Here is a 13,514-nt window from a genome sequence, read left to right on the forward strand (position 1 = left end):
AGAAGCTTTATTGTAAGGTAAAGACTAATATTACAATGAAACGCTAACAGAGAACCCCGTTTGGTGGCAAAACCAGACTCAGGGAAGTCGAAGGAAAAGACAAGAAGAGCAGAGAGAGACAGGACAAAGGACACAATGTGGGAGAGCCAGAGTTTAGTAATTACTAATGATTAAATGCAGTAGTTGTGTATAAACACACAGGGAATGAAACTGGGAGGTGATTTCACAGAAGCCTGATGGTTCTGCCTCCCATTCTACTTTTAAAAACCCTAGGAACCAAAAGTAAGCCTGCAGTGTGACAGCAAAGTGCTGGGTTTAGATAACAAGGTACTATGAGATCTACAAGCAAAGACATTCCTTTAGTTGAATGTCATCTGAATAGCGGAGAAAATGAACACAATGTTTTCTAATAATGTTTTCTAAGGGAAACGTGTATAAACATGCATATATATGTAAAAAGTAGTGGCCCGAGCATAAAACCCTGTGGATCCCCACGAGTACGTTTTGTGTGTGAGGAGGACTCCCCATTTAAATGAACAGAATGAATCTATTAGATAGATATAAATCAAACCATTCTAAAACAAAGTGGTGGTCTAAGGGTTGATGGACCACTATCATGTCTAAAAACAATATCTAAATTCAAGAAGATGATTATAAAATTAATTTTAATAACTACACTAATGGGTGGCTGTAGCTCAGGTGGTAGAGCAGGTCATCTACTGATCGGAAGGTTGGTGGTTCGATTCCCGGCTTCCCCTAGTCTGCATGCCAAATATCCTTGGGCAAGATACTAACCCGAAATTGCTCTCCGATGCATTCATCGGAGTATGAATGTGTGTGAATGTCAGTTGTGTGAATGGGTGAATGCACAAGTTGTGTAAAGCGCTTTGAGTGCTCAGAAGAGTGGAAAAGCGCTATATAAGAACCAGTCCATTTACCATTTAATGCAGTAACCTGTTGTCATTCTAACTTCAGGAGCCACATGCCAAATGGCTGGGAGCTACTGTAATATCTATGTTTGATATGTCTTCCTTAACCACCTTAACCACAGCTCCAGCTGTTTCATGAATTACTCAGAGACATGTTTGGAAATAGCGACTGTAACTTCGGGCATTATTAATATGTAGTATGTTTTCACTGGAAGTGTGTCTTTATTATTTATTCTCTTTTTCCCAGCCTTTGTTTCAGAGCTTTGTTGCTTTTATTCACGGAAAGCTACCCTGGAGACAGTCATAGCATCCAAAGGAAAAAAAGACACAAACCACTTACCATCAGTGTAGCTCTGTTTGTTTTGTCAGTTAGCAAACATGGTCTCTTTTTACTCTTAACCAAAACTGAAAGTCAAGACAAGAGGCATACTTTCTAAATATGCCTCCTGGTCGAACACTGGCTCTCTGTATTCGTAAGTTTTTCTCTATTGTGAGGTGTTTAGAGTGCCACGACATGCCCCACACTGCAGGAGGATTACGAGAAAATGACATATCTTTAATGACGGTTCTGTAAAAACCAGAAGCAAAAGCCCACGGGGCAGGTTGAATAATGTTTTCCTTTCACAACTCTGTGATGGTACCGGAAAGCTTGAAAAGTAAACAACCCCCCACTGAACAAACAGAGATCTGTCCGGCTTGTGTGAGAAGGAAGTTGTCTTGTAAAAAGAAAAAAACCAAACAAACCCAAAACTCTTGAACATTGGAATACGTGTATGTTGACATTTCTCTGGGAATAATTTATGCTTATTAACAAAGACGGAAGTCTTGCTTTTATTCTTTTCTATCACTGAACAAAACCACTAAAATAAATGCTGCTCGAGGCCTCTTGGTAATCGAGAAGTCTTTTCTTTTAGCACAATAGAGGGTAAAATCCTCTTTGAGAAGGCAGAGGACACCTGGCTGTTAGATCTAAGTTCAAAGGCTTGTAGGAGGCTTCACTAACCTTCAGTTCTTGCTTCATATCCGCATAAAGAAAGACAAGTGCAAAGGGAGAGCAAAGACACCTTGCACTCTGGGTAATGGCAATTGCAGATCTTCAGCAGCGCCACAGTGGACAAACCTCTACTTTCCAACCTTCAAATTGCTATTTTAACCAGCTACATGTCTACCAGATCTACATCTGGATATTATCTGGACTGTAACAGCTGTAATAAACACTGACGCACTCATCAGAAACCCCCTAATTCACTTTGATTGTCCACCAGGGCGCCTTTTGGTTTCACTCCCTGCTACTGAAAATATTTGTGTTTTCCCTTCTCTTGCTCTTCTGGACATTTGATAGGCCTTGGACGTTGTCCGACATACTTTCTGCTGTCTTAATGCTGGCCTATTGCACCAAATGATATTTTAGCACAAGTGCATGGCAACAGCAAAACAAAGAGGCACAAGATGAATTCTTTGGCCGACCACGTTTTGAATTACTGATCATGTAAAAACCCGCTGTGGCTCCCAGATTGCAAACATCAGTCCTTGGAGCCTGCATGCAAACCAGCCCTCTAAATAGGCTTGTCTATTTCTGTTGGGCTGCGGGGGGAAACATGTGTTTGACATCAGTGTCACTCGCTAGACGTTTTGCAGCGGGGCTTCATTGTCCTCTTACAGCAGCTCTGCTCAGATTAACGGTTTACAATAGCTGCATTCAAACAGTGCTGGTAATTACAGTCCGATCAATGAGCTCACATTTGAGGAAAGCCCTGCCTAAAGAGGTTAAATGGTTTTTGGATCCATCATTGTGTCTAGTTTTGAATCTGTTTATACTAGCGCTTTGAAAAGGGCTCTGGATAGCCAACAGCAAAGTAAACACACGCACAAAATACAGCTTGTCCTGCGCCACAACAAACTTTTCAAGACTATGATACCATGTACAACATGCTCAGCATCAAAAGGCACAGTCATATACAACTTTAAATCACTATATTACTCAGAAACGTGAAGCGATGTGACAGTCTGGGCAGGGAAAGTGAATGAGCAAGCTTTCATAACAACTGCTGTTAAGAGCTCATAATCAAAACACCCAACCATTCCAGTGCTCCAGCTGTGCCGCTGACGATATCATGGAAATAAAACAACATTTGGGGTGTGGGAATGTAACATTTATTATATATTATCCTATGAATCATATTAGATCACATAAAACTTTGTCTTATGAAACATTTTGAAACTAGTACGACATTAAAATTCAGTCTGCGCAGGAGAAGAAAACAAGGGGATTACCAAAGGAGACAAAAGAGACACATCAAAACAGCAGAGTTCAGGAGGATTTGCCCTAAAATCTGTCCGATTGAGTTTTAATCCAAGCCAAGTTTTCAGTTCATCACGTTTTCAGCCCCAGAGTGGAGGATAAACCCTATTCATACATCGTATTTTTCTTCTTTTTGTTACATGTATAAAACCAGATTTGTATTAGTTTGACTGTAAATAGAAACATGTTTTCAGTCATTCATAGAGCAAGATTTTTATATTATTCAGGATCACGATATTACAGCTGATACTTTGGAATTTAACCCTGAATTTAATTCAGTGGCGCAAAGAACTATTCAGCTCATTTCCTGTTGGTAAAACAGCTTGTGGAACGTGGAAATAAAGAAAACATTACAAAATGCTTTTTAAAAAAACCACTTGTTCTGTATCAAAATGGAAATGTAAAGTCGTTTACCTATGCACTGATTTTCATGAAGGTATTTTCCTGTTGAATAAGAAATAGTTTTAGCATACTGATAATTTACTTAGTGATTCCCACACTTTTTATTACATTACCTTTCTGTGATTTTTTTCTTCGATTGTTGCTTTGTTGTAAAATACTAAACCTTTTAGCTAACACTAATTTCAGTGCAACTATCTGAAGAGCTGACACTTGGATGCATCCTTGGGATGGGAGTCTGTTTGAAGTTTGCATGTTAGATTACCCTTATTTACTGTCAGTTGGATCTGGCTGTGTTAAACTGTTATTTTACAGTGTACATCTACACAACAATACTTTTGGCAAACCCTTTTTTCTGCCAACAAAATAGAGTGAAAATTATTTTACTGTCACTTGTTTGGCTGGTTTGTATCTATATCTATTTCTATATGCTAAACAATATAACCCCATACAGTATCATTCCACAGCCATCAGCTTGTTGATATAAGGCAAGATTAATCTATGCTTTCATGTTGTTTTCACCAAACTGTCACCCTGCAATCTGAACGCTGCAGCAGAAATCAGGACTTATAACACCAGGCAACATTTCTCCAGTCTGGTACCGTCCAAGTTTGACGAGCCTCAGTTTCCTGCTCTGTACCCACTGCCGTCCTTCGCAGCTGTAACCCATTTGCTTCAAGGTTTGACAGATTGTGCATTCAAAGATGTTCTTCTGCATACCTTGGATGTAACAAGTTGTTACATGAGTTACTGTTTCCTTTCTATCAGCTCAAAGAAATCTGGTCATTCTACTCTGACCTCTGACAACAATAAGGCATTTTCGCACACTGGATATTTTCTCTTTCTCAGACCACAAAACCATCAGACACAACCAAATCCTAACAGATCAGCAGTTTCAGAAATACTCTGACCAGCCGGTCTGGCTCCAACAATCATACCACATTCAAAGTGACTTAAATCACCTTTCTTCCTCATTCTGATGCTCAGTTTGAACTTCAGGAGGTCATTTTGATCATGTCCACATGCTTAAATGCACTGTGTTGTAGATATTCACAAGCACAATCAGTTGAACAGCTGCAGCTAGCAAAGTGCCCAGTGAGTATGTATCCTTAATAAATAACATTTTCCACTGGCTGGTGTTGAGTGAAATGCTGTTGAGAAAAAGATAAATTTTACATCAATCCAATAAAACGTTCAAAGATCAAATTCTCCTGCTGTAAAGACAGGTGATGCTTGTGATTAGTATCCTCATGAACCCGACCAGTCACCGTGTCCCAGTCCCACAGAAAAATTGTGTATTTACCCAATTAAATGTGGAGAAGAGGAGCAATGAGAGGCCTGTGTGACACCAGCTCTCTCCCTCTATAATTTCCGTCCCCATTTTCCACCAAGACCACTCAATCTTACAGCCATATGGCGGTTTGCTGCCATAACCATTCACAGCTGAGTAAAAATAAACCCTTTGGATGCATCCTTGGGACAGGGGTTTGAAGACATATTCACTACAACTTTTGCTTGACTTTGTGCTGGTCATGATAACCTAATGTGATTCACCCTGTCTGGAGATGATTCTCCTCGTATAATTTGGGATGGGAATACGGTCAGGGTATACTGTATCATTCAGTTTAAATTCAAGGGTGAGGCAAAAATAGAAATTCAACCACATGAAGAAGCTCGGTCCAGAAATAGCTCTTTTCATGGGTATATATTTCAGTGGCGCAATGATGGGGTCTCTTCAAGGAGCTTTAAAAGCTCCCCCATTTATGATTTGGGGTAGCGTGGTTGCGCACGTGGTTAGCTCACTGTGTGCTTCTGCATACGACGCAGAAAGTTTAAGAATTCAAACGTCCCGCAGCTTTTGAAAACAAACGTCCTGAAATGTAAATTACACAAATTGCGCTCCCAAAATAAACACACGTGTTGAGAATGCCACTTATAGTAAATCCCAGACTTAATTAATGAGATTAACTGATGCTCTTTCTTCAGTCTTTCAGCAAACACAGCATGTCTTCACAGTGTGTGAAGACATGCTGTGTAGTAACTCGAAGGTGCGGCCGCCGTCTGCTGCCTCCCACGTAGATTAACCTGTAAATGTGGTATGATGTGTGCAGACAGAGACACACAACCTTCACCCACCTGAGAGCAATTAAGGAGATTTCTGTCTATATAATTATTGTGTCTTATTTATGGCATTTTGTGGATTGTAGTCTTTGGTATTTCACAATGGAAAGGAAAGGTTGGTACATATGTTCACTGCTGCGTCACGTGCTTTGTTCAGTCTTAAGCTTTTGAGTGATTGCATTAAGTCTCTGTAGATTTTTAGCCATGATAGCAGGGTGTTTATAAGCAGGCAATAATGGTGGGTCAGTTGGTTCATTGGTGCAGAGCATTGCTCTGTATTTTTTGTTCAGGCACTTTTTTTTCGTCATTATCATATCAGTGTTTTAGCTTCTCCAGTAATATGCAAGGAAATATTGCAAAACTACAGACAATCCCATTGTCACAGTGCGTTTGGTGCTTGTTTAGGAAAAGTGAAACACTAAAGCACCAAACATGGAGAACTTACCAGAGAATTTCTGAATAACAGCCTTTTAACTGTAGTAAAATGAGTTTCTGTTAAATATTAGTGGAATTTTATGACATTTGCTCTTTTTTGATTTCACGGATATCTGGTACCAGCATCTTCCACACAACAGCTATTTTAATTTAGCTATTTTAAAATAAACCACACCTTTTAAACTGTAGTGAATAAATAAATTATTAACAAATAATAAAGAACGTAATAACAAAATACATCTTATCTTTATGTCACATAAAGAAGGTCCCAGGTTCGAATCCAGGCCGGAGCCTTTCTGTGTGCCTTCCTTCCATGACCAAAAACATGCATGGGTTAGGTTGGCTGTAGGTGGGAATATGAATGGCTGTCACTCTCTGTGTTAGCCCTGTGATAGGCTGGCAACCTGTCTGGGATACACTGCCAGGTGAGACAGACTGTGACCCTGAATCAGATAAGTTACTTTCAGCATGGGGGCTGCTACAGCAAGTAGCGCCACATGTTTGATTGGGCAGTTCTGCACCCTTCTTGATACAAGCTGAAAGCGTCTTTGTGTCTCCGACTGGAATCGAACCTTCACATACTAACTGAATGTATAAACTACTACACTGTGGTGCCCATGAACATGGATGGATTAATATTTGATATTGTGACTTTTTGTTTTAAACAGTTATTTTTATATTAATTGTTTTAAGATGGTTCCACAAACAGAAAGGCTAGTGTAGGGCAAACATCACCTTCCCTCTAAGAAAAAAAATGGCACGAGTATTTGACTTTTCTCTAATGGTAGAGGCCTATAATCAATCCTTTGTGGGAAAAAGCTAAAATAAAAGATGGGCTTTCTTTTTTCATGTAGAACCTGCAAATAGTTATAGTCGATTAGCTCCACAGCCTCCAATTCACTGAGGCTCTTGCGAGTACCCTCTAATAAGGAAATTATGGTTCAGCGATGGAAGCGTGGGCAGCCCGTGGGCAGTGTCAGACAGCCCGTCTACCTGAAGAGAGCGTCTGCTGTCAGATGGAGTCAGTGTCCACAGTAGCCTCTGTGGTACAACCAGCCTGCGGGCTACTCTTGCTTATGCTGTTGCTGGTCCATCAGCTGCCACAGGGAAGAGCAAAGTTAAAACATACAAAGAGCTAAAGTTAAACTTAGTGTTAACAAATGTTCATGCTTCTCCCATTCCTGGTGGATGCCAATGGCTAGCAATTGTTAGCTTTTTTTCATCACAATGAGGAACATCTGCAGTCCTTGATTTCAAAAAGAGGAACACTGCAATTTTTTAACACAACATATGAAAATGCACTTTTGATAATGACTTTACAAAAAGAACAAGAAGACACTATTGTAGCAAGTCCTCTTAAATTGACCTTTTCAACCCAGGCTTGACTCTCGGCAGTCACAGGTGTCTGAAGGGGTTCACACCAAAGCAGAGGGTGCACTACTGTGATCTCTATCTCAGCATCTACACCGAGGGGGCAATTTACTCTCGTGCCCACAGGAGATCTTCAGGCGCTCAAGCAATAAATAACAGGGCTGAATCAGTGGCTGCAGTTTCCAATCTCTGAACAGGAAGCAAAATTTCAAAATCACATTTCCCAGCTAACATGTTAACAGTGTGGAAATGTTTTACTGCTATTCTTGTTTTCCGTGTAATTATCTCCATATAATATGCTTCCTAGTTGATTCATGCACATTGTTTAACAGGAATACACAAGGGATATTTCCTTTTAATCTGCGCTGGCATCACTATTGTCCCAAGTAAACACGCAGGAAATAATTCTTTTAAAAGGTATGCAAATCACCTGCACTGTAAAGGACACGTGTTTGAGTTACACAGAACAGCATGACATTGTCTTCTGTTAACTACACAGGATATCCTACTTTGCTTTCACCATACTACAAGAGCTCCGTCTTTACATCTACTGTGCGTGTAGCTGCTCACTGCTGAAAGGAGGTTTAAGTGTGAATAAGGCTGTGGCAGCTCTGTTGCACCATTTACACTGTTGACAACCATTCTCCAAGTCCCGATGTTTGTTTTTAGGTAGATTTTCTAACTTTGAGCCACTAGCTACTTGTCTCAGCAGGGTACGAAAAATATAATACGTGGAAACTGAGGTCATCCATCACAATTAAAATACCATCCATTGTTATTTTTTCCTGAAAAGCTTCTTTGTCATTGTGGGAGTATATCTGAGGGCACTAACATGGTTACAAACCCCTCTGACAACTATAGGTAAAAATGAATATTGTGAAAAGGATTGTGTGAATTATGCCCTTTCTTGCATAGAAAGGTTTCAGCACACACTTTACACAGCATCTGAACTAGTGCTTGCATACAGCTGCCTTACAAAAAATTTACACTGTGACTTTTTTTTATACTTTATTGTGCAGAAAATAAGAGACCTGAAAGGAAATTGAGACGACAAAGTTGGTTTACTGTTGAGTATGAATAGATTTTCAGCTGAAACCTTAAAAGTCTAAAAAACAAAAACTTGGTACTACAAACTGACCTTCTTATGATACATTTCAGCACAGTAATGAAGGAATTTATTTGTTTTTTAGGTAATTTTGTTAATTTTCTTAGACTGTAGTTAGTGAAAGATGTGACAGGAAGTTGAAGTTGTTTTTTTGGTGTTGACACTGAAAAAGACACCTATGGATATCACACTACAGGCTAAATAAGATTTCATTAGTTGTGCAACTGCCTAAAATCAAGACTAAAATCAGTTAGTGAGAGAAAATGCATGCTGCGCAATGATAATATGCAATAGTGTGCAAAAGTCTTGAGCCACTCAATTTTTTTTGTTTGTTTGTTTTTTGTAGTTTGCTAGGAAAATGGGAAATAGAGCCCCAAACCATGACTTCCTCCTGACTTCCTCTGTACAAACTGACGATGATTTGATCCAACATTTGGCTTCATCAAATTTGAAACCATTGCTTCTGATTTTCAGTCGAGTTCTTGTGTAATCATTACCTCAGCCTTTTCTCCCTGTTTCCCGTCCATAAGAATGGCTTCTTGAGAGCCACTGAGACCATTTCTGGTCTGATGTCAGTGAACAGTATAGGGCCAGATGCATCTCTCGGGTCCTGTCTCAGGCATTTGCTGGACTTTTTCTTTCTTGAAGACAATAGTCATCTACTATAGACAGTCTTTACCCTGGCACTTTCTCCGCTTGTCCGGTTTCTTCAAATATTTTAAGGACACGCTGCACGCCATGCTGAGATACGCCACATTTTCAGTCACGTTCTTCAAAAAACTATTTCACGCCCGTTAAACTATGTTATCTTTGGCATTATTCATATGTTAATCTGAAGAAACTGGGAAATTATGCGCTTTTAGTGACAGGCTGTTAGCAACAAAGTGCCTAAAGACACAATAAAAAATTTTTATGCTCGTGTAATTTCAAGGTCAGTGTTACGTTGCTGAACAAACAAAAACCACTGCTTGGAAAGCAGTCAGGTACAAGGACTGGAATGAAAATGGGTGAAAAAGCAGCCAGTGTCCACAGAAATAGCTTTCAAAGACCTTCAGAAAGCCTGGGGAACTATTGCTGTGTTGTAGATCAGTGTAAAAAGTATGAGTGATGTTTTGGAAGCAAGCTATAAAGAAACAAAGGGTGGCTCAAGACTTTTGCACAATACCGGCGTATTGACCATAAAAAGGTGCAACAGCAGCTAAGAAACCTCTAACAAGAGATGTCTTTCTTAGAGTGCTTTCTATGGTGCTAAACGAGCCACAGGTATCCATGTGTGGGTGTAAGTGGTGAATCAGACTCTATAAATGACAGCTAAAATTCATGGTGCTAACAGAAATGCAAGTTAAGGAATGGCGTTTGCGTAATAGCTCAAATGTGTCTACGTCTTTTGTGTTCTCTCTCCCAGGCGCACCAGCCAGGACAGGTGAGGTGAGGTGAGGTGAGGTGAGGCAGGGTAAGCCCAGGTTAGGTGAACAGCAACAAGCAGCAGCATCCCTGAGGGCTGAAGCTCTTCTCCTTTGATCCTCCACAGCAGATATAATCATTGACGGAACCTCAATACCCACCAGAAGACCTTTGGAGTCATCTCCCTGAATTCAAGCTGCACTAATCTCAGTGATCTTTATCTCAACACTTCAAAAAAACGACCAAAGGACCCCCCCGCCCCCTCCCTAAAGAAATCTGTTTGTGTCTCAAAGTTCAGCAGAATCTCTTGACCTAAATCCTAATGAGGAGTTTCACTGCACGGGGGGATGAAACAACTCGGCTCTGCCACCTGTTTGTATGCTGTTTGGAGTCTGCTTTCCAAAAAGAGGAGGGTGAGCCAGAGTTTCCCCGTTTGTGTCAAGCTCATAGCTTTTAAACAGATGCTTGTCCCACTGTAGCCAAACCAGCCTCACTTTTAGTGTTGACCCATGTGGTAATTCTATTTAGCTCCTTGCAGACCCCATTAAATTTACCCAAATGACTCAAGCCAAATATATCAAGCAATTTCAGTTTATATGGAGTCGACTTTTAGTGAGTCACTTTTAGTTTTACCAGCATACACGGGTCGGTTTGAAGGAATCCTTGAGGATATATATTTCGAGGATGATTTAAAAGTCAGAGGAGTTTAACTTGCTCCGGTCCCACAGGAGATGTGTTAAAGTGTTTGAGTTATATTGTTAGAAACTTGTGTGGGAAACATGCGTTCCCTCAGAATGAAAACTGTGCATGCCGCTTGTTGACTCACACTGAAGCACAATGTGCAGCATCTGCATCTGACTGAAACTGAGTGACTGATGCGTTTCGGCTACGGCAGAGAATTAGTGGAGTAGTAGGCGGATTATAGAGGAAGAAATTAGTCAAATGTGTTGATTGTCCTCTGTCTAATTTAGCTGAACATCCCCCATAAATTCATCTGCACTCCCTGCTAATCATCTATTACCCTCCTACATGGACAACAACAACACAAAAGCCCATTTCCCTCCGTGGATGGTTAACTGCAATGGTTTTGTAATTGCTTACACGTTGAAATGTCCTCTCCAATTTTAAAGGAAGAAGGAAAAATAATAACAGCAACATTCCTGAGGGGCTGTAATTTTCTTCCGGCGGGTAAAAGTTGTCCATTATGGTCAGGGTCAAGGAACACATGCAACCCCATCATCAGGGCCGCGTGGTCGCCCACATCAGAGCCGCCCGTCACAAGCAGTGGAAAGGCCCCGTCTGTTAGCACAACACGCAGCCAATCACTAGCCAGAGGCCCCAGCTCCTCTGTGAGCTTGCCCCCCCAAACCACGCCGCGTTCTAAATTTAAGCGCACATATTCCGTTGAAATTACAGCGTGCATACCCACCCTTCCCTGCAATTTACATGATTCGCACGCTGATGGGGTGAGCTCGGACAATGCTGATACACTACATACAGAACGTTTCTTTCTTTTGTTCAGAGCAGGTTATTGGTGTTACGGAAAGCTATCTGATAAAACAAGCAGACAAAGGGAGTTTGATTCATTCAGCGATAAACGACATTTCTATCACTCAGAAATGGATCACTGAGCAGGAAACGCCTCTCTTTCACTGAATTGATTTACTTAAATCAGACCCCGTGAAAGATCACCTGTCTAACAGCTTTTAAAACAATTGAGAAAAAATGTTTGTGAAAACGAATGTTGATTATTCCATTCAGATAGCCAACAAAAACAAAACTAATGAGGTTATACAAGACTGAGTGTTTTAAATGTGCTGATCCCATAAGTGTCTGTTGGATATCGTTAAAAAAAACATGAAAGCAAAACAAATTTTGTAGTTGTTACTAAAACAAATCCTATTATTTTTAATCATCGAACTGACCTAGTATGTGACGTTTCTGCCAATCTTCCTTCTTCTAGCTGTGTTGCTGTTTGTATTCATTCTATATTAACCGAATGGCTCACTGGTGGAGGCCAAAGCAGAGATAAAAGAAAACATGTCCTAATAGAAGTGAACCTGAATCCCCCCTTTGTTAACGGGAGAAGGCCTAGGCTGTTGGGGGCTTCCCCTGATGCAGAGTTATTATTTATCTCGCACTCTCTTCCGCAGCGTGTCTTTTATCCCGTCTTCCTCCAATCACCTCCAACCGATCGCAGCAGATGGCTGTCCTTCCCTGAGCCTGGTTCTGCCGGAGGTTTTTTCCTTTTAAAAAGGGGTTTGTCGTTCCCACTGTAAGGGGGTAGTTTGATTGTTGGGGTTTTGTCTTTATTATTGTTGGGGTTTTACTTTATAGTATAAAGTAAAGGTGAATGTTCTTGTGATTTGGTGCAATATAAATAAAATTGAATTGAACTGAATTAAAAATAGAATATTTTTTACATCCTATACTTTACTCTTTATCAGTAACTACATTTACCGTAGCTTATTAGGCAATAATATGTCAGTGTACATTTATATACTGCTCTGCTTTAATTTCTTTTTGTTTGTAGATGTTGCATTTCTGTGTGTGTGTGTGTGTGTGTGTGTGTGTGTGTGTGTGTGTGTGTGTGTGTGTGTGTGTGTGTGTGTGTGTGTGTGTGTTTTAGAGATTTTCCACAGTTTTCCTTACTCACATGTAGTGCAAAGGAGGAAACGGCAAAACGTGTTCACACAGGTCCAAACGCTGGCATGAGGTAGCGCACACGACGTCCAATTGCTAGCTGGCTATTCTCACATTGGCACAATCGGACTTTTTACTACAGAATTGGCAGAAGAAAAAAACGGTTAATGTACCATCCGGCATGTGGGGATGATTTCTAGAAACATCCAGGTCTGCAGTGCATAAGTGAAAACGGCTGACTAATTAAACAGGCTTAACTGGTGAAAGTAAATGGCTGTAGGTGTGAACGCTGGCTGGCTGTCTTTTACCTGGTGACAGCCGGGATAGGCTCCAGCCACCCTGTAAACCTGAATTTTGTAAGTTGAAATAAATGTATGGTTGAATAGAAATATAACAAACTGAAAGTGAATACAGGCAGTTAAGGTTTTAAGAATATTTAAGACTATTCACACAATGGTACTTGTGGCCAATGGAGAAACTGTCTTCTGAAAGAGAAAAAAAACACACAACACAGTGTCTAGATATTTGGCATGGGAACCAAATGTTAATCATAAGGGTTTTGTTTTTGGGCATGCACAAAAACACTTCCTCTAGCTAAAATATGCGTCTTGGTTTGTGTGGATGCCCCTTGGCTGCATTAGCTATTTAAATCCAGAGTGGAATTTTACAGGTGTTCGGGGAATGTCAGGCTCCTGTGAACAAAACAACACATACAACAACACCGTCTTAAACATCTTTAGCTGTTGCTGGACCGGAAGTAATTCTTCACATTTTCCTGAGATGCTAACAGTGAGCGCTGTCAAAA

The sequence above is a fragment of the Astatotilapia calliptera genome, chromosome 18 (assembly GCF_900246225.1).
Source record: "Astatotilapia calliptera chromosome 18, fAstCal1.2, whole genome shotgun sequence".
NCBI classification, from domain to species: domain Eukaryota; kingdom Metazoa; phylum Chordata; class Actinopteri; order Cichliformes; family Cichlidae; genus Astatotilapia; species Astatotilapia calliptera.